Source organism: Nipponia nippon, unplaced genomic scaffold (assembly GCF_047370975.1).
Source record: "Nipponia nippon isolate SJK-2023a ecotype South Korea unplaced genomic scaffold, ASM4737097v1 scaffold_5, whole genome shotgun sequence".
NCBI lineage: Eukaryota > Metazoa > Chordata > Aves > Pelecaniformes > Threskiornithidae > Nipponia > Nipponia nippon.
Window position 1 is genome coordinate 35,283,409 of NW_028262369.1, and position 22,972 is coordinate 35,306,380.

The window sequence follows — 22,972 nt, forward strand, 5'->3', positions numbered from 1 at the left end:
CCTAATTAGTGAAGTTCAAGGTGAAAATAAATGAATTTTTTGAAAATAAAATACAAATGGACAGAAACAATACATCTGTGAATTCACTGTTCATTATGCATGGTTTGTAAGAATGCATATTTCAAAAAGAAAGTCATTAAAGTAATTCTGCTGTTCTGTTTTGCAGGTCTTCGTGACAGTTTAAGCAATAAAATGGTTTAATCTCTCTGGATTGCAAAAGCAGAAACCTCTGACAAGGACAGGAGATTGACAGAATTTGTAATAATATATTTTTACTTATGTCACATATTTGTAATTTCAAGGACATGATTCACAATGACCTTATTGCAATGTTGTGTAGGCATTGTTCTACATGATTTGCATTAATATCTACGGAAGAGTTTTCCTCTCTTAGTACTGCTTCAGAGGATATGCTTGTCATTAAAATTCTGGTCACAGATGTGGGTTAAAATATCTCTAACCTTTACAAATGTATTATGTGGCACTACTGACATAGCTTTTATTGCAGATAAAATCTATAACAAATTCTCTGTGTGACAGGAGAGGAACACGATTTTGTATTAAACTCAGATGACAGAGATGCATTCCTTGCTTGTACTTTTAAAATGTTTTGGATATAGTAACAATGAGTTATGTTTTCTACTCCATTGTGGTTAGAAATCCATTAAATCTATTCATTTTGTTTTAGCTTTGGTATTTTAATAAATTTTCCACTCATTTCCAGTCTTGGCTGAATCCATCAGAAGTAAGCAAGAAATCAGTTTACTAGGACGGACTACCTAATGTCTATCACTGAAAATTTGTTATAACCTACATTAAACACAGCCCACGACCCTCTGCTTCTGTTTCTTAACTTCCATTGGTATTTGCATGCCTAAAAGGGTCTCACATAAATGTATTTATTTTCCAAGTACTTTTTGTACATCCCTCTGCATAAACAGTATCCTGAGCATCACTTCAACTTGTTCATACATGCAGTAGGAAGGTAGTACTTTCCCCATTGGTTATAGTAACAGTCCCCATTGGTTATAGTCACAGTATTGTCATCCTGGATATGTTTACACAAGCAAGTTGCATCAGTTCACAAACTGAAGGCATGCATTTAAACTAATATTTAACAGATATTATTCCCCGATCGTTTTTTTCTGCAAGAAGAAAATTTCGCTTATATCAATTGGGGCTGATTCCACCCTTGTTGCAAAATAATGGTTTCCATTCGATAAGGTGACCGTTTCCATTGGTAGTTATATTGGCATAACTATCACCAAAATCTTACAACCAGATCTACCACTGTAACTCTGTCATTAAGAATGGCGAGGCTGCTGTTGTGCAGCTGGAGGAGAGGGCTTGCTGCAGGTCAAGACCTAGACATTGCAAGTTTATCGTTCTTACCTTGTAGAGCTGCAGACTTAACTGGCTCGTGATGTCAAACAATCTCTTTAGGATGAGCCTGTCCTAATGAGCACAATGCAATACAGTCTTCCATTTCACAACATAGTAGACATCTGTATCAGAGCTTGTGACCATATTCATGCATTATCCATGTGGTTATGTTAATACAAAAACTTACTACATTTTTTTTTCCTTTTTTAAAGAAAAGAGAGTCACACCGAGCGACTGTTGTGGTTTTAGCTGTCAAGGTGGGATCACAAAATATATTTGAATCTCATGCTTACTGGTGGAGAGAGGTATATCTATGTTAGTGGATGATCTTTAACTACAATGTGTTTTTTGTGGGAAAAGGAATTGGAAAATGGAGGGAATTTAACGAAAGAATGAAGTAAAATCAAATTAATTAAATTAAATTAACTAATAGTGGTTATGACATCTTTAGTTTCTACCCCAGGAACCAGGGCACAACATCACAAAAGATATAAGACAATCCCCTCCTACTCACAGAGCTGGGCTGCAAGGAAGTGGTTGGGGCAAAAGGGAGAGTTCTAACATGAAAGCCAGTGCCGGGGATCTTCAGATCAGTCCAAATGGGCATGCGTGGACTAGAGAAACACTTGTAAGGAGCAAGGAGGATTTCATTCAGATGCTGCCAGATATCTGGATCTTTGATTCTTAAGCAGTTTTCTCTCCTTGTACAGTCCCTAGCACCTGGGACATCCAGGAACAGTCTAGGGTTATGGAGTAATTCATTGCACACTCAGGAAGGAATAAGCTCTTTGAAAAGTTGACACAATTTTCTGCAGACCCTTGGAGAAACAGTCTGTATTGACAGTAATGAAGACAGAGAGAAAATTGCACAAAGTTGTGTTATATAGCAATACTCAGTGATGAAAGGGTGTGGGGAAGAGAACCAAACAAAAAGGAATGAAAAGGTGGCGTGGGAAGTTACAAGATTACTGAATTTTGGATGGGATGAGGAGTGGGATTTGGCCGATTAAGAGGATACACACCTGATTTTGAAGGCTTCCAATGCCTTTTTCCATACAGAAGGGAAGTATTTTGAAAATGAATTCTCAGTCTGTGGTGTATTAAAAATATATGTTGTTCAGCACTGAGGTATTGTTGAGTGTGTACTGCTCACCACTGCTGACATGGGATAGGGGTTGTTCAGAGCTAGAAAAGTAACCTCCCGTGCACTAGCTGTACACTCAGAATACAAGCAGGAAAACTGAAAGAAACCACTCACTGTTTTTAACTGCTACGCTCTTCTTATTTAACCCTTCATTTGGTGCAGCAAGAATTTGTCACAGCAATTGGAGACCGGATATTCAAGTGTAAGAGCTGGGATATGGCCCACCACTGAGTTGCCATCTGCACCTCTACATTCACTACAAGGCTGCTGTATGCCAGCACACTACTGAGGGCTAAGGAATAGGTCATGATAACAGATGCTTTGGGCCCCATAAGTGGGTAGTCAATTCTTCCCAGTGCCCTCTCACAGTTAATGTTGGCCTGTAATATCTTAAGTTGACTTCTGTTCATAGTGAATCCTATGTCAGTATGTATATATTTTGACATTCTGATTTAGACACAGCAGAATGTATACTTAGTGACTCATTTCCTCGTCTGGAAAAGAGTGCATTAAAATCAAGACCTCTCCAATTATTTCAGTGTTTCAAATTATTTAATTGATGAGTTTTCAACCCCTCTGAACTCAGACCAATAAGGTAGCCAGAGAGCTGTAAAACAAAATCTTTGTAAAATAAAGTATTTGACCAGTGATAACAACGAAATGCTTCATTTGAGAATTGCAAGAATGTGAGGGGCTTCTTGGTGGAAAGAGGTTTATGTAGATTAAAGGTCCCCAACCCTGCTGCTGAATTTTCTCTGCAATTCACTTACCTAATAAGATTACGGGAACAGATACCAAATTTTTTTTGTTGTTTTAAATTTGTTTAATTTAGTCATGATGTTAAATCTTTTCCAGAATCCTACACGGAGTATAGTAATTTGAGATATGCATAGAATACTAGATGAGGCCTTTTCTAAATACCAAATTTCCCTACCTGTAGAATGGGAATAATGACGTTAAAGCTACTTTTTTTGAGAAATTCTAAAGTTTGAGAAATTCTAAAGAAAAGTGTTATATGAAGAATATACATACCTAATGTTTGTATTACAATACATATCCAGAGAATGTGTTTATATAAACATACATAATATTAATAATAAACTTCCTGATATTATTGCATTTTAAGTTATATTTTATTAACTATATTATCAATAGACATTTTAATATCAACACCAAAAACCTGATGAAAAATGCTCTTAAGATTCCCATTTACTTTTATTCACTTTGTGTCAGGTTCTAACACCACTGACAGCAATTTCATAAAGACGTTAATGAATTTTACATGATATTCATGAGAATGAATGTATTTCTCAGCAAATGAGATGTACAAGATTCTGGCCAGAAAAGAGTAACTGAGTTTGCAAAAATATTAAAATGTAGTACATTTCTGAGAGAACAATTTGCAGTAAGCATGGGAGAAAGCTGATAGCGTTTGTTCATATTGTAAATTATGTAATTCTCCTCCATGTAGTATACTTCTACTGAAAGAGAAGGAGAGGGAATTTGCCTCGCTTTAATGCCTTTTTCAGAGGTGCTGAACACATATGGATATATTTGTATCAGTCTAGAATTATGTGGCAATGATAGAAATCTGCTATAAATAAAATTCCAAGCCATTTCAGTCTTCACTGTCATTAAATGCCAGATAAAAAAATCATTTAATGCTTTTTTGTCATAAACAACTACAATAGAAACTATTTTTATTTCATTTTGCTCTAGTAGAAGCAAATGCAGAAAATTATTACTGAATTTCTTTCTATTTTTGGCAAAAGAATAATTTTATTTCTTAATTATAACAAATATTTTTGTTCCATTTTCTACTTGATTTTCAGTAATCTGTTTCCTTTAAATACAGTCTATCTTTATAGCTACAAGAACAAATTCAGCCTGATTCAGATGTGTGACATACCATTGAAGTCAATGGAGCTGTCTCTATATAACATGGATTTTTATTTCCTTCTCTCTTTCTGTCATATATAGTCATGTCAGTCTGATTCAAGATGAATAAGCTCTCAGCACAGGCCAGATTCTGTGAGGTGCTGAGTGCCCTAAACTCAAACCACCTTCAAAGGAAGCACTCATTACCTCCTAGCATATCTAGCTCTAAATACAGTATTTCCTTGTATTTCTCCATAATTACCCTAGGAAATACTTTGAATAGTACAAATATTGAGTTTAGCCCACTGCCAGAGCCAGCCTTAGTGTTTTTGCATAGATCTGTGAAAAGTTGCATTTGGCTCTTTTTTTTTTTGACACCCATTTTCTCTCCACTCCCTTCTCCCCATGCAGATGTAATAATTTTTGTTTATGCGATCATGCCCACTAAACACAAAATGGACCTTAGAGGTCTTTTGGAGGGTAGGACATAGACTTACTTATGCTACACACAAAGGCTGAATGTATGCAGTGCATGTGCGTGCCTCTGTCTCTCAGTGTTTGTTTTGGGGCAGGTGACATTTATATTCTCCACAATGCTTTCTTTTCGCAAAAGCGGAACCCAGCTGCCTCTAACTGTCATCAGCTTGAAGTAGTCCCTGTCATCATAAAGGAAAATGCTAGCAATAAACTTATTTCCTCTCTCCATGAATTGAAATGTTCCTCTCCTTTCCCAGCCATCCCACATCAGTCAATGCTCACAGCTGCCATTCCTCTGAGGGAAAATTTTTAAAAACTTGCTAGGTACATCCAATAGGACAGATCTTTATAAATTAATATTGTTCCTGAGTGGTGAGTTTTGGAGCTAAATGCACTGAAGTAGCAAAGACTTGCCTACAGATATAGATAAGAAAAAGAAGCAGAGCTGGGTTATTTCAGTCTGAGCCAGGACTGGCAGAGGAGAGAGCTCTGCTCTACAGCCTACACTCTCTCTCCATAGCCTGAAACAGCATCTAGATGTGACATGACTGAACCTGTCCTCGGCGTCTTCCAGCTACTCACTATTGTCATAAGAGACAGCACCTTTGACAGTCCAACCCAAAATAATCCAAATTATATTTGCACTGATAAATATATCTAAGGGTTCTAGATGAGTATAAATGAACATAAGCCTTCTCACTCCTTGACAGGGTTTTGCAAGGAGATGAGATGTCTGCATAACTCAGATCTGCTGAATAAAGTGCTGGTACTGTAATAAAACCATGAATATTAATAACAGGACAAAGCATACAACAAAGAGTCACAAGAGAGTGACACAGTAACGAAAAGGTGGATAAGCTTTACACTCTTTATGGAGTAATTTCTTTGCATTACATAACCCAGTGGAAAAGGCTAAAGTGGCTGCTTAAATTCAATCTTCAATATTGCTTCTCTGCAAAAATAAATGCAATGAATTAAAAAGTAAGACTTGCACAAAGAATAGGATTGCCTGAATTCCTGAGCAAACAGAAAACTAACCCAGAAAGATTTCTTTAAAAACTGATTTACTGATTTGTTTGACCTTATTAGCTCTTCTTTAGCAATTTCGTTGATTTTTGCCCATCAGCCCTCTGTTTCAAATCAGCTTGAAGACTTATAGGGAACACAGTTTTGTAGTATGCAAATCACTTTTAATGAAAAAGAGCTTCCCGAAGGCAGTCGGAGAACTGAAAGATTTAATTCATCCAGGTGCTAAAATTCATGTCTGCCTAAACTGGTTTCATTCACTTCTGAAAGAGAGAAGAGGATTTGGATTGCTAAAACAAGAAGTGAGAGGAAGTAACAAAAATAATTTTGGAAACAGGAGTCTCTGGTCAAAAAAAAAAAAAGTAGCTAGATTTTCCATTCAAAACTCCTGGTATGAAATTCTCAAAACAATGTCAGCGTAGACACCAAATTGCCACCAATTCAAATGGTAAATGGGTATTAATATCCATTAGTTCCTTGTGAAAAAGATCTTGAAATAAACGTGTTCATCTTTGACACTGCAATCGCAGCAGTGCTCCCAGTACTCACCTGGAATAAAAGACCATGGATCCATTTAATTAATCCGTCTCCTCTGGAAACTTGCTGTTGCTGTTTCGCAGTTTAAAGGTAAAATGGGGGCTTGGGGGTCCTGCCTACCTTAGGTGACCTGGACTGCTCTTTGAACTAATGGCTCTTTCTCTCTCTCCCTTTTGAATATAGAGATAGTTAGAAAGATGAGGCTCCTAGCTTTGTATTTAAACTAAGTATTTAATGCTGAGTTTTATTAATATGCTCCAGGATTAGCAAGAAACGTAAAATTCCTAGTCTTTAAAAATATACTTATTTATTCAAATCTTTGGCCTTAATCCCATGAAATAAATATATATGTTTAATTTTATGTACTGAGTACAGTTACACTGAAATTACTAGAAATAGGAAATAGGAAACTAAAGAATAGCTTAAACTTTTTAGGAATCAAGGTATGAAATGGGAACATTCTCAATTGAGTGTTATTTAATATACTTGATTATGATATTGTTCCTGAAATGAAATAGCAAATCTCAAAATGGTACTTGCAAAATGAACATTTCATATATTAAAATACTGCATTGGTAATTGGGCAGAAGAGAGTAGATTGCTGTATGATGTTGATACAAACACTATGGCGTTCACGGGACTAATCTTCTGTTGCACTGCATGGGCCAAACCCAACAGAGTCTGCTGGGGGCAGGGGGCAGTCAAACGGGAAAAGAAACAACATGAACTAATGTCAGGAAAATATCAAAAGTCTCCGAGTGAATCAGTCACTGAAAATGCCTATCATCTGTCATGTTAACAGACCTCTTTTTTCAATTGTAAAGTCAAAGGTCATAAACATAAACAAAAGTCATTACACAGTCCTAAGCTGCAGATCCAGAAATGACAGGGAGCAGCCTCTGCAAGAGAACCTGCTGCTCCAGGGAGATGGTGTGAGGTGCAGAACTTGCAGCAGGTGGAGTTAAAAGGGCTTACAGGGGAACATGTGGGGGAAGTCCCAGCACAGGTAAGGAGGCAAAGACCCAGGGAGGATGATTTAGATTTTACTGCCACTCATAAAGTGTATGAGGGAATTACCAGATATCCAGCTCACCCCTTGAGCCATTCCAGCAATTAAAGGCAGAAACACTAATACTGTGTTTACAGGGAGGAGAGACACTTGATCTTTTATAATGACAATAGACTGACTCTTTTGTCTTGTTTGATGACATTATATTCATAAGACATAAGTGGAAGAAGCCCCAAGTACCTTTGAAAATACAGCTACACTTACATGAATACTCACAAATACCTTTCTTTCATGGAGTTTAGCAGATGTGATTTGTTTCAGTTGGTCACTCAAAAAAAAAAGATGTGATAAAGCTGTACAGAATGTCATACTGTAATATCAAGCCGTGTAATCAGATGTGATGACTACAGTTTTAAGGAGCTCACTGTGAATTCTGATACATAATCTTGAATACTAGTAGATAAAACTTCTAAAATAGAGGATTTCTGAAATCTGTGCTAATCTTAGTAAAACAGAATCCCACATTAAACAAATCAAATGTCTTAGATATTTTATTTGTTATTCATCAATGCACATGCTGGTTTTTTAATTCTTTCTTGCTGAACTCATTTGTATACATACAAGTTTTCACTTATATATTTAAAAAAGCGAAATGTCAGGCACTTTAGAAATTTAACATAATTGTTGTTGCAAGAAATAGCTGGCCCTCTGAGGCAGATAATAAAGATGAATAGCTTTACGAAAAGAAAATCAAAATCTGAAATTATTTTTGTTTCAAATTATTCCAAAACATATGCATGTTTAGTTTCCATAGATTTTGTAATATTTGTTTCTAATTTGCTCTAAAAAAATGCATTGGAAAGTGAATAAGAATACAACTATTAATAGAATAAACTTTCCCATATTGCCTTTTTTCCCTCTGTAATTATGATGTTTATGGGTGGAGTTGTTACATACTGGTATTTGGAAGTCTATGGTGTTCTACCTTATGCTGTCACCTGATATTTATGGTAGTTTTTTGCTTCCCTATGTGGTGTTCCTCAGAGTCATTTTTGATGTTCAGAGCCTCACAAGATATAAGACTGTTTCTCATGATAAATTCAGAGGGTCAGTTAGCATAATTATGCATAACACAGTATCTATGTGAAGGCATTCTGTCTTTAATATGGAGGTATATGTTGTTATTTTCTACTATTTCTTCTGGTTTCCTTCCTTCTCTTGACTCCTCTCTTCCATACCCCCTTTTCAACCATTTCTTAATTTTACTAGACTATATTTAAAAAAATGTTAATACTATTATTCCTGTTCTTTAACTAATTAAACTAGATGAATCAGTCTCCTGTTTGACTCTTTCTTGCCCTAGTCTGGTTAAAAAATGTGGTTTGTTTCCTTTTGAGTGGGTTGACTGGCACGGAGAAATGTGTTGAGGCCATTTATATGCAGATGATCTGCTGTCCTGCTTCTTTCAGCAGGTGCTATAAATTAGCATTCAAATTTTGCTACAATTTTGTCAGGTTTTTTTTTTATTCATTTCATATGTATTTAATCCCACATCAGTCTCAGTTGTTCTGCAATATGTGCCATATTGTAGCAGCTTTTTAGCCGCCACTGGTGATTTTCACATTCCTTTAGTGTGAGGATTTAATTCTACTAACACTTCTGTTAATGAAATACATTTCACTTAATGGAATTAAATGCATAGCCTGTCTATTTCTCATTACACCATACGGTCTTCGAGTTTGGATTTAAATTTCACCCTTCTACTATAAAGATTATCCACCACATTTTGGCCTAACAGGCACTCTATGCTTTGTATAAAGTGTGGGAAAGCTGTCATTACAAGTAAAATACCAGTAATAGTTTCAATGTTCTCTGGAATGTTCTATTTTATTCCTTTTTCTTCTGTTACTAAATATGTTTAAAATGAATTTTCTACCATTTCTTTATGTGGGGTTTGAAAGGCTGAACTAGCAATTTGATCACCTACAGACATCATAGGTAAACCTCAAAGTATTCAGAGCATGCATTCTTCCATTTTTTTATACAAATTATGAAACTACTTTGGAGATTCTCTCCAAATTGAGAAAAACCTCATACATATCTGCAAGCATACAGAAGAATTAAAGTCATACAGGAGTTTTCCAATGAATAGTTTCTCATCAGACACCAACTTTCCTTTTTTCATAGATTGCACATTTTGTGAAAAATGTATGGAATATTTTTTTCAATTAAATTTTTGGTGGGATGTGGATTCTCAGCTTCTGAGTGGCTTATTTGGGGGCTGAATTCCACATGTATGACCTATTATCTCCTTGGCGGGTTACACTTGAGCTGTCTCCAGGTTGGAACCTGAAGACTGGTTGCTCTTAAAACAGGTTGTTTCTGAGGTGGTTCATTTTGTCTTTTATGAAGATTTTGGTAGAAGTTGGGATTAAAAAAAAAACCTTTGGAAATTGCAGAGTTAGTTGTAAGATTCTTTTCTAGCTTTGTCCTGGACCTACAGACTTTGTGATAAAGGCCTCTACAGAACAGGCCCTTTGGACTTATTACAGGTAGTTGAAAAGCAGGGTATCTGCCTCACAGGATTAAGAGAGGACTGTTTGTATGTTTGTTTAAATTAATAGAAGGACCATTTTTTTCTATATGGTTTCCAGACCCTATAGCTTCTCAATGAAAATTATGTTCTTGTCAACACCTTTGCTATTATCAGTGAGTTTATCTGAAGCAGAACAGTGAATATATTGCCCATAGTTACATACCTGAGACAGGGGAAACTGGGTCTGAAACTCGCAGCCAGCTGCACTACTGCTGCATCACATTTCTTCACCTCTACAAAAAGACCTACAAGGGATCAGAGGGTTCCTCAGAGCCTTCCTCGGAATCTACAACACTTTATCAAAAATTCTCCTGTTCAAGAAAGCAGCTTTTCTCAATTAAATTTCTTCAACCAGAAAATCTCTGACTGGCTCGGCCTCCTTCAAGCAAAGGCTTCATTTAGAGGGTCACCAAAGATCTGATTTCTTCTACTTTTCTCTTTAGGAAATGAGATCATAGGTTCTTCTTTATGGAATTAACCAGCTCTGGCTCTGCCAGAATTAATTCAGGTAGAATCTTTTGATATTGATTATTTTGGATATTTGGGGTTTAGTTACAGTTTGTATATACATTTATGATAAGTTATGAGAAATCTAGGAGGTCTTATTTTATCTGAATGTGCTTGGTTATTGTTGATGTTCGCATCTGCCCATATTGGAAATGAGAATAAACAAAAATAGAACCAACAGCAAGCACATTCATGCCTTTGCATATTAATCTGACTTTGTAGGTACTGAGTTATATATGCTGGACTTCCCTTACGGGGATGTGGCAACGTCCTATCAACATGACAGCCAGTTGTTAGAATGTATTTGGCTTTTCTGCCGTTATAACCATGATTGGTTCTTTTCTGCTTTTCCATTGTCTAATCAACAGAGAATTGTTAACAGGTTGTACAATCGCAGAGCAAGGATGTTCACGTGGATTTAAATAAATCAAAGGGTCCTCTTTTATAAGTGAATCAAAATCAAGCCTCTTGTAAAGTTAAAAAATGTTTTTGAATTTCTTTGTCCATTTTCTCTAATCTTTCCTACATCCTTCACTCTGACTCTGCCTGACTTGCTCTGTGATTTCAGTCAGGCCAAAAGATAATACTCTTTTCTCATTCCTTTTGCTCCAGTAATATTTTCCTCATAACCTGCACTCTTGTCTTTTCTGGCTAGATTATCTTGTTCCTTTCAATGTTCCTTTTCTTTTTCTTAGTTATCTTGGATGGAGGGCCTAACAGATTCTGTACCGGATGCTAAAATAATTGTTGTATCTATGACATAATCTTTCCTTATCAGACGTGCTTCAAAATGAAGGGTAGAAGTGGGAAGAATGCACAGTGCATCTACGGACAGCATATTCTGAAGCGTGACAGATACACCATTGTATCTGCTCGATTCTTCAACAACACCAAAGACACTGATTGGCACTAAAAAAGAGGGAGGGAGAAGACACATGACAGGTCGCCGAGTTCAATGGAATATATTACAGAAACTGGGAACAAAAGGCAAAGAATCTCTTAAGTCTAGTCTTCTAATTGCATAGGCAACCAGGCGAGATGACTTCTTTAATAAAAGAATCATTCTCCATTAAAATGCAGTCATTTTTTTCCCCCCTCTACTACAGCTATTGGGAGTCTGGAAAATTCTCTTTTCTGATGGTTGGAATCATCTCTGCACTTCTTATCTAAGCATGAGCTGCTTTTCCATTTGTCAGCCTTGTCCTATAGCTTTATATGGCTGTTTTCCAGCCTGGTGTCTAATAAAAACATTTGTAGACATCAGCCATATCCCCTTTCAGCTTTTTGCTTAGCCAGACAAAAGCAGCAAAGCATTTCACTCTCCTCCCTGAGTGGTGGCTCTCCAGTCTGTCAGCAGGTGCAGTTGCACCTCTCTGCAGTTATTCCAGTTTTAGCATATTTTCTTGACTCCAAGTGACAAAGACTGTGCACAGAATTTCAGAAAAGGCCACACACTCAGGCCAGTGGATGGCATGAATATTTCTTTTTTTATTGTAGAAAAATATAATACCATACTTTATGTGTGTGTAAAAAATATTTGGGTACATGTATTTTATGTAATAAAAAAACTCCAGTGATCCTTTTTTGTAATGACTTTGTTTCCTAGCTTAATGGAAACTATGGATTTCATACTTTTTCTCTTTATTCCTGGATCTTAAAAAAAGATTGATCCCAAGACTGATTTTTGAGGATTCCTGCTAGCAAACTTCCTGCAGTTTGATGCTGCTTCTTTCAATACCACCTGTTGCCATCTATCCATTAGACAATCTCTTATCCACTTTACAACTCTTCTCCTAATCCCCCATTTCCTATGTGATGCTGTATCATATGCAGCACAGATATAGATAAGATGTATCACAAATCCTTTATCTAGAAAATCAGTTATCTTATTAAAGAGAGATAACAAATTCACTTGGCACGATCTATAGTAAATCCTTTTTGTATGTTATCCCATTTTCCATTTACCTCCCTCTCTTCAATTATTTTTTCCTTCAAAATTTCTTCTAAAGCAACTGAGGTCAAACTAATGGGTTTGTAGCAGCATAGGTCTCCCTTTTAGAAATGGATAATACATTCGCTATTCTCCAGTCAGCCAGTATCATGTCTGAGTTGCTTCCTACCAGGTTTGGGATTTCATGTTCCCTTTCTTGTCAGAATTGTGAAATGGAGTTTATTTGATATCTCTCACTGGCCTGAATGCACCATACTTTTAGCTTTGCTTCCAGTTTGGTAATTTCTATCATCATGACTTCTTCCCCATTATTTATCCTGTTTCCTCTCTGGTCAATATTACTGAAAACATACACAAAGTAGTCACTTAGTTTTTAATTGTAGATAGATTTTCTTTATTTCCATTGACTCCCCCTTGTATTTAAGTCCCATGTTCTATTTGGTCTCATTTTATCTGCATGAAGACTGTTTTGCTGTTTGTTTCAAATAGTTCAGTTTGACTATTGTCAGTTTTCTCTTTACCTTATATTTTGACCTCTAAAATACATCTGGTTCTGCTGTTATGTCTTTTTTATTTCCTCCTGTGCCCTGCATATCTCTAATACTCTTTCTCAAGGATTTCTTCATTTCTGTGGAATACCTTGACCACTTTCACATGCATCGTCTCCCCTCCATCAGCTAGCCATTCCACATAGCTTTAGTACCTTTGATTTAAAGTCATTCCAAGGTTCTTCCACATTCAAGGTCTTGAATAGATCAGTCTATTTGATTTCACTAACAAGACCTACCAGGTTATAAAAATTCCCCCTTTGAGCTATAAAGCCTTATTTTTACTGATTGTTCCATTTCATTTAAATGAGCTTAATTAATGGTCAGGTTTTGGACCAGTTTTCTCATAGTATATGTGTTGCTTATTAAAACAAATACAGTAATAGTTACTTACTCTTACTGGCTGTTGATTGCTTGGTAAACATATGCATTAATTTGGCCCAAACATATTCTGTTTCATGCATGTTGTCCTTTCTTATTTCTTTTTAATCTGTCAGATTATTAGATGACAGTTACACAAGGTAACTTATGTTTTCTTCATATCTTTCTTGGGTAGCATGTGCACTTCAATACTGTGGTCCCAATATATAATTTTACCTTCTTTTCCTGATCATGCACTGGCATTTCCTCAAGCATAGCTCAGTTTTCATTGACCAGATTTTCTTCTTGTTGTGTACAGTAAGAAAGCATGAAGATGACATGAACCTCTGCCAAGGTTTCCCGGTATTTCTTAAGGTTCTTTTTTCAACAATGTGGCTCTCAGTCCCAATTGTTTCCATGGATATTCAGCCAGATATCATTCCCATGAGCCTTCACTTTTTAGGCATTTTTCCTCTACCTAAAATGAAATGATTCAGTGTAATCATCTTGGATTTATTCCAGTGGGAATTTCATAGCGTCATTCTCCCACTGTGAAGAAAATGAAATAAAAAAAAAAAAATTCTTCTCTATTCCTAGCAGAATCCTTTTTTCCTTTTCCACCCACATCCCACATCCTCCTTCTTGTGAAATGACCTCACATCCTGTTCTGTGGAACTGATCTACCGACAACTTAGTTGTTTCTCCTTAACACAGGTTCCCAGTTCATGTAGACACTATTTTTTCTCTTAGTCTACTTTACCTTCTATTCACAGATGATCCTGCCTTTTGTTCTTTCCCCCTCACAAACTTCTCTACCATTCTCACTCATCTTTGGATCCTAGTTTCCTACAATTTTTGGCAGAATTAACTTTTCCACTTTCTTTCTACCTTCTGTTTTGGTTGTGGCTGTTGTACTTTTTCAGTCTCCCAGATGGCAAGCATGTTCTTTAGCTTTCCTCTGTTTCCCAGACTGTTCCGCTTGTTCTTTTTCTTGCAGGCTTCCCTGACTCACCCATCTCCTCTGAGCTCTCTCTTCTACGACCTCTCACTCAACAAGTGTCTGTAAATCCCCAGTTGTCCATTCAGTTTGCTTTTTCTTACACCGTTTCCTCAAATTCACATCTTCATTCACCATTGCCTCCAGGCACATCTCTAAGTAAGGTCTTCTCTTCATGAACTTTAGCAGATGACACTTGAGGCATACATATCTTTCCAGAGAATAAGATACATCCCACAGCTCATATTGTCCCTGCAATTTGTCTTGTACCCTCCACAGCTCTCTCAATTCTTTACATAGTCATTTCCTCTTACCTGTACTTTTAAGGTGAAAATCCCTCTCATTGCTGGCTATTTCTTTCTTTTTCCAGGCTTCCCTGCTGCTGTTGACATATGGGTTGGTGGGACTGAATAGTTATGCTATTATCAGCTTGGCATACTGCAGGACTGAGGAGCGTATTGCAGGGTGCAGGGTAATAGGAGCAAATTTGGTTCACAGTCCATCTTTTTCAAAGCCGTCTATCAACCAGGAGGCTGCTTTCCACAGCTATCATATACAGGTTTGATAGTGAGACTAGACTTCTGAGTGCCCTGCTGGAGTCAAATTCACCTGTTATTACCTGGTGAGCGGTCACTGGAAAAAGAACAAGCGAGAAAATGAGAAATAAAATTTGGGGTCCAACGTACAAGTACGATATGACCAAAGAACAAGGTTGAGAGGTTCTGGAGAGTGCACAGGGAAGGATGAGATTTCAGTCAGGTTAAACATTATCTGGGTAAATATTCAGATATACAGAGTCTAGTTGAAGGATCCTCCCCCTCTCATACTAAAATAATCAAACTCCCAAACCTTCTCCAGTGAACAAAGATCATTTCTCAGACAAAACACTTTATGGGGCTCAGGCAGACACCAGTAACTGTGTCACATAGCATTTATTAGAAAATCCAAATATATTCTCCACTACTTTGTCCAATATCTATGTGATCATTTATCTGCAGCAAATTTTACTGTAAATGTGATTATTTCCAAGAAGCAATTTCTCATGACTAGATTAACTATAGTACTTACCATATATTCTGTTCAGATAGAGGCATCATTCTGGAATCTGTGTTACAAGTAAATGTTAGGATCCTACAAAGAGAACTGCTAGGGCTTCACCCCAGAAATATGGATCAGGAACAGGAACACAACAGATTCATGTTGGTCTCAGCTTGATCTGCAAATGGAGACAGAATTTAGCCCTGCTTGTCTTTGCAGACAGTTTCATTCTGTTGATCTCTGGAACAAGCAGTATTTTACAAGTAAGACATGCTTCTTACAAGACAAAGTTCAACTGTTTTAACCACTAATATAGGACATATTGTCCCACCAAATCTCACCAAATAATAATTCTCAAAGAATGCTAATTGCATCCATTCGTATTTTCAGCCGGTGAAGAAGGGACACGTGACAAGCTGTTCTACTTGCTTTTCATGACTTTTGGTCTAATTTCTGAGCAGAATGAATACGTCTAGAGGTTCACAAAATTCTGTACAATGGTGTAAAAATAACTTATTTGAAGTACTCTAAACAAAAGAAATAAAGTTTAGTTCAGGTTCCTCTTGGATTGGATGCCAGGTTCAAGAGGGTTGAACATATTCTCACATTTCTCTAATCAGCTTAAGTACTGCATTTAAATCAAATCAGGAATGTGCAACAGGTAATGTTTGTGGTATTTATGGTAATAAGGGAGAAATTCTGAAGTGGTTGAATGCAAATTTTTTGTCTCTCTTTTGTCTTGATAGATTTTGGATAACGTTGAAAATACTGTCTGGAGCACACACTATCATCCTGTTAGCGATGCTCCTGCACAGAAGTGCTTTGAATGCTGCTTTCTCTTAACTATTTTAAAGACACCTGCACACTCACAAATAATAAATCTGCCAGGGCACACTTGCAAATATCCCATCTCCATTTGTACAAGTTACTCTGTTCAAAATATTTCCATGTTTAAAATCATTTAACAGGGTTTAGCAGATTTATAACCGTTTGAGTCTTGCAGTATAAAACCCTAGCTGCATGACAGACTGAGCTATTAGGTGTTTATAGAAATCTGATCAAATGGACCATCAGAACCTGGGGGGAGTGGAGGGGGGATATCTGTTTTAAACTCGACCATAATGACAGCTTTCCTCATCTTACAACTGCGACATGAAGAGGGAGCTGTAGCTCTTCTGAGACACAGCTCTGCCTCAACCAGCGTATCCAGCCAAGCGCCCCGATCTCCTCTCTCCTTCCTCGCTCTCCTCCGCTCCCCTCTCTCCTTCACTCACTCACTTACTCTTCCTTTTTTTTTTTTCTTTTTTTATCCTTGTGCCCCTGTGCCAGTTAATTTAAATGTATCTGTTCAAGTGGAGATAATCCATGCAAATCAGAGGCACTGGCTCCCAGTGCTTGATTCACAAAGAGAACTCAGCTTCAGGAGGTCACTCGTTCACAGCTGCTCCTCCCATTATATTTTTCCCTTATTGCAGAACTGCTGCATGTATACAGTGACTGAAAGGATTCAATTTACTGCAACTGCTGCCTGGTTTTACTTACAACTTTCTTTAAAAGGGGACTTACCTTCTATCAGTCTAAGGTAGGAAGTCTGATTCTTCTAAAGACATGTAATGCCTCCAGTGTTTGCTCATTATCAGATCCCACTATAATGATGCATATTGTTGTCAGAATTAGGTCCTAATAGAATTGTGCCAGGTGCCTGATGCTTTTGTTACTTGTGTGTATAGGTGCAACTGTTTAAACGGCTGTTTTACTGTTTATTTAGCCAGTTATGTATTCCCACCCACCCCCACCCCCCCCGCTCCGTTTTCTTTCCCTTTTCATAATGGCAGGTAGGATCTTAGCACAGCAGCTTTCTAATCTACAAATGTAACCAACAGTCAAGTTTGTATTTTCTTTTTAAAATGTTTTCTAATGTCTATGTAAGTTAATGCAGTGCTCTCTACCCCCCAAAGGAAAACAGTATCAAGAGAGCTTTCTGGCCCGAAACCTTATTAAGGTGCTATCTTTAGAGCAGAACAAACTATTAAAAGGTTTTAAACAAAAATAAAAAGGTCACCTTTTACTTTGCAGTGTTGTAAACAAGGAAACTCCAGGCCTCACTGCAAATGGGCCTGTCATAAATTCAGACCACAAGATAAACATATAGTTAAGAGAATTGCCAGGAGAAGTGGTGAAATGGAACCCTCACGGTTCTCTGTTAGTATCTGTTGTTTAGAAAGGTTGGACAGGCAGTGCTTGCTTTGCAAACAAAGTGCAACTCAGAAACAACTATTTGGATATGGTTCTCAAAAAACTTAAGAAGGGAAGTCAGGCACTACTTCATTACTTACATTCTAACTTTGAGCATACATCACATGAAATATTGAACTATTGCATCTGACAGCACACACTGGTTTTATGAAAGCAGACAGTAAATCTTGCATTTATTTATGTATATTTCTTTGAATTTGTTGTCAGAATTTAGGGATGCAAATGATTAAAATAACTATAAAAACAACTTTGGATGTGTTAAATCGCAAATAATGGATTTGAAGAGTAATATGTTGAAAAAACTAGGATTGTTCTGACTTACACTTGTCCCACAGTAAAGTTCAATGTTTGCTGTCTTGCACAGCTGGAGTTAAGAAATGACAAAGTTTAGATTTGGAGCCACCCTGCTTTTGTATAGATTTACTATCCAACACTCCCAAGCTAATCAAATAACAGTTCTGTGAAGCTTTAGGCAGAGTTTAAAATGAAAATTTAGTTGACCAGACAAGACAGAGAGAGAGGCAGAGATATTTCCAAACATATCCTGTCTAATTTCTTCAAGAACACTTGAGGCATACATTTTCAGTTTTACCTTTCTGAATTAGATATTTTTAGTTACTATGCTTCAGGAAAGAGTACTTGCTCACTATATTAAGTATTTCAGTGCCTAAAATGTGCATCTTTTCTCTTTGATATACAGTCTGCTTTTGGGAAAAAACGCATTCTGATTTTGGAGTACAGTAAAAACCTAGAGAGCCTTGTCATTGTTAGCATAAAGAAGACATCTACACAAGTATTACTGTGCAGAGAGCAATCTTTCTTTCTCTGGCATTTGTTAAGTAACTGTACATAGAATTTAGCAGATAAATATCTTTTGCTTCATGGCATTTTGGAGATCCTATTGGTATGCAGGTTACCCTGTGAGGATGGCAACTGAAAAAAGAAATATGTTTTATAGCAGTGTGTAATAAAAGCCCTTCACAATGATGTAAGTGGAGTCTGACCTTTCTTTCTTATCCTGTAATTAGAATTTTTATTAACTCTTTCAAGTGCAGAGTTTTTGAGTAAATTAATGTTACTTAGGGAGAACAAGCATGTATTTTTATTCTATGAGTTTTAAAAGTAAAATGTTAGAGTCTTTTTTGGACAGGAAAAAAGAAATATATTCTTCCCAGCAACTTGCTCCACACAAAGCAATTTTGATTTATAGAAAAGAGAGATTTGATACAGGCATCCTGCCTCCCCCAAGCAGAAAGAAAAGAAAAAAAAGAAAGAAAAGGAAAAAAAAAAAAAAGAAAGAAAGAAAAAAAAGCATTTCTAAAAAAGACTTCTTTCATTTTGTGAAAGAGGAGGGGAATGGATTTTAGAGAAGAGAGCTGAACTTAAGGAAAGACATTAAGGATCTTTTGTCTAACTGAATCTCTGGCCAGGATAAAGTTGGGAAGTAAAGGTGATCCCTGTGGAGTTTAGCAATATACAGAGATGAGATGACTCACCACTGAAGATATGAAAAAGGAGAAAAAGGCCTTTCCAAGGAAGATTTTTTGTAAGTGGATTAAAATATTGTTGCAGCAGACAGTTATTTCCTGCTTCCTTTCCACCTTTTACCCAACAACCAATGTCTTACAGGGACAAAAGTGTTCCTTAGTGAGTCATCAGCAGCATTTCATACAGTTACTTCCAAATCATGTACTCAATTCTCCATGTAAGTTCACTAGGTTTACCTGACATAACTCAGCTTGATACACAGAAATAAATTAGAAGAAATTAGGTGTTTATATTATTGAGGCCTCTTAATGTATTTTCAGTAAACTCTCAAAGGAGTGAACCTTTGTGTTTCATTTCAGGCTAGTTTATACTATACAGCTTTCTAAACAAGATTGTCAGTGTCCTTCTACAGCCAGTTCCTTTTTTCTATTGGTGTGGATTCTTCCTCTGCCTCTGCAAACTTGCCATTGCTATAGTAACTCAGTCAAACATCTCTTCAAGATAAGTTACCTGATACTCCGCTGTAGTGTGCCTTGCAGCAGAATCTACAGGATGCAGTAAACCTTGTAGCTGTATATAATGCAGGGCTTTTACTCCCATCAGGCTCTTTTCTGCTGGTTTTAAGAAGACACTTAAAAAGATAAATTACCATCTTAAAAGGATGTTATAGAAATTGTTAATAAGTTCCATCCAACTTCCTAAACGCCTTAGTTGTTTTCAGTTCTAAGCAGTTACATTTGCTGAACCTTAAAAATATTCCAGAGAAGGAAGAAAATTTGGGAATCCTAAAAAGCAAGTGGTAGAGCCTTTGAGAAAATGTACAGCTATAAATGGGAAATCTAATTGTCAACAAAGTCCTCAGTCAATGTTTTGTCATTAGTATTTTTCCTATAATTGCATAGAAAGAATACATTCCCAACAACTTCTTATCAAGTTACATACACAATTATATCATATTCTTCTTTTTTATCATTGCCTCATACTGTAGAGTAGATTATTAAAATGTAACATTGCAGAGTACAGACCTTGCATTTCTTTTGCAGTTAAAGCGTGCTTATACCTCTAGGGGTTAAAAGCTGAATCAGATCCGTAACTTGCCTACTGACAGCCTTTGAAGTTGCTCCTTATTTATTTATTTATTTATTTTGGTCTAAAGGTTTAGACTGACATCTTTTTATATGTTTGGAATTCTTCGGCAGATGTAAAATGCTTGGTAATGACTGAAATTAACCTTAGGCTTTATATATCCATCTTCCCCAGGAACTGCACTGAAGCTTTAGTAACAGTTGAGAATTTTATGCAAACAACTATTCTCATGAGAACATTTCTTTTTTCTATCCTATCATACTCCCTTTATAATTTCTAGAGGTGTTTTAAGTCAAATTGGACCCTTTTTCTTCCCTCTCTCCCCAATACCTGTTTTGGGGAGTCTACATGAAAATTTTCACAGATGAAATACACCAAAAGAGGGGCAGATAAAAAGAAAATAAGTGGAGTGGAAATGAATCATTAAATGGCAAGTCTGTGAAACATTGAACATGGTTATCTGACGTTATGTCAGAGAGTGTTATCTCTTGAGGAGAAATGAGCAAAAGCAGTCCACATAGGAAAAGTAATTGTTGCTTTACTTCTGTCTGTTTATTTAGGATAGCTTGAACTGTCTCCCACTTTTTTATTTCTCTCAGTATGAAAAGATCAACTATTAGAAACACAGCCAGTAGGCATCTGACTCAAAAGCAATGCTCATTTGACCTTTGGACACAAAATATCTAATGCAAACGAAAATCTAAGCGACCTCAAACATCACTGAGTACAAGAAATATGTAGAATGTGGATCAGTAGAAATTCAACACTTTTAGAAATAAAAATAAAAAACCCTCCAAAATCACTTGGTTAGATTAGAATTTATTTCTCCATTCCACATCAGAGTATCAGATGCCGAGGTTTTGTCCAGTGTACCTGAGGCAAAAGATCTGTGGCAAAATTCTTCATTAGTTTTAACAACTGCAACTGAAATGTTAGGGGGAGGAATAAAGGGAAAAAGGAGGGTAAGAGATGCTTAACCAATACATACATATTTCTCAAAGGTTACGTTTTATAAGAGACAAAGTGTACACAGGAATTAAGATGTATTTAAAGTCCGCGTGGTGCTGCCACTTATCTATGTAAAGGTTACATTTGTCATGCAAGGGACCTCATCCCTCTCACTGTTTTAATTCTGCCAGTTTTGTTGAGGGGTGGGGTTTTTTTTAACGTTAGGGGGAATGTTATGTGAAAGTGCATGAGTGTGAATGGATAAAATTTAATCCCTCGGTAACTAGCCACTATCTCTTACTTCTCTTCCTACCAAGTTTTGAAGGAGGAAGGCAGAAGAGACAAAATGCATCCCATGTGAGACAAAGGACTGAAAGAGGGATGCAGGTTCTGTCTCTGGAGAAATAAAGCTAGTCACAACAGGCCACTGGAGCTAGGACTTCGATATCTGACTTGCCCCTACAGAACAGTCTATGACTTAGAAACTGCACTCTGAGGAAGAGGATGAAATACTTGTTAAAGTCAAGTAACAGCCCCCATGCAATTTCTTCTACCTAGTCTTACACCTATCAGTGTTAGGTGAGTTCATAGAACAGTATAATGTTAATTGACAAGCTAAAATTTTAAAAAGAAAAGACATTTCGGAATTTGCTCCAGCAAACCTGAGGGTGTATAATTCCCATCACTTTTACAACTGAGGCAAGAATGGTTTACGTGGAGGATATAGGGGAGGTATATTAAGTTTTTCTTACTAAAACTTCATTGTTGATGTTGAGTCCAAACTTGATCACTGCAGAAACAGCCAGCTGAGTGAACAGGCAGCTCGGAAGGGGGGATCCACAGGCACCCCATGTGTTAAGTGACCTCGTTCCACATTTCCATTCACAGAACTGCTCTGCACCAAACTTTTCCATAGTTTCAGTAGCTTCTGCACTTTCCCTCCAGTGAGTTAATGTGTAACTGGGTGTCTCCTTTTTCAGGGGAGGGAGGGATGGTCCACAGAGATGCCTGAAAGTTTAAGATGAATGTTGAGCTTGCCAGAAAATTATGCAGGCAATGTTCAATATCATTGGTCTCCCAAAATCCACCAGCCAGCCTCAAAAATATGTCTATAAATGGCAAGATCAGAAGTGTTTCACTAACATGTGTTACATCATTAGTTTTTATGTGGAACAGTCAGGACAGACAGACAGACAGACACAGAGGAGTACTGAGGTAATATGAGGGACCGCAAAGGACATTATAAAAGGCTGCTTAAAAGTACAAGACATGGTTTACAGCCATAACATTTGGTTTTAATTTATTTAGAAATTACATTAATAGATTGTGAAAAACTAAATACAGCATGGCATTTCTGGGGATCTTCCCTGTCTTGTTCAGCATATATCTTTTCTCTAACATTCCACTCTCTCCCTCAGGCTTCCCTCTGTCCCCCCAAAAAATCCACCAAAAGTGTATCACAAAACCTGTTTAATTTCCTACAGAAGATTATACTAAGTGTGCTTTTAATGTAATGATGTCAGTGGCAGATGATAACATGTATTAGGTAGTGCAAACTGCTGATTATCTGTCAGGATAAATCTGTTTATTTCAGAAATAGCAGTCTGACAACCCCCTGTTGTTAATCATGAAAGTACATGCTAATGCCAGGTACTGTTTGGTTGGAGTCTCTCAGAGGAATGCATTTGTTAGATTTTTGCTTTGACAGCCTTTACACCGAGTTTTGCAAATTTTCTGTATATA

The 22,972-nt window shown here is 36.9% G+C and overlaps 1 protein-coding gene across 1 annotated transcript in view; it reads left to right on the forward strand.

The window, feature by feature from the left end:
* The first annotated feature begins 16,890 nt into the window (after positions 1-16,890).
* ADGRL2 (adhesion G protein-coupled receptor L2) overlaps positions 16,891-22,972 on the forward strand; it is a 395,707-nt gene continuing 389,625 nt past the window's right edge. The window contains exon 1 of the mRNA XM_087730654.1: positions 16,891-17,033. The gene's annotated coding sequence lies outside the window, so the exon portion shown is untranslated. The remainder of the gene's footprint in view (positions 17,034-22,972) is intronic.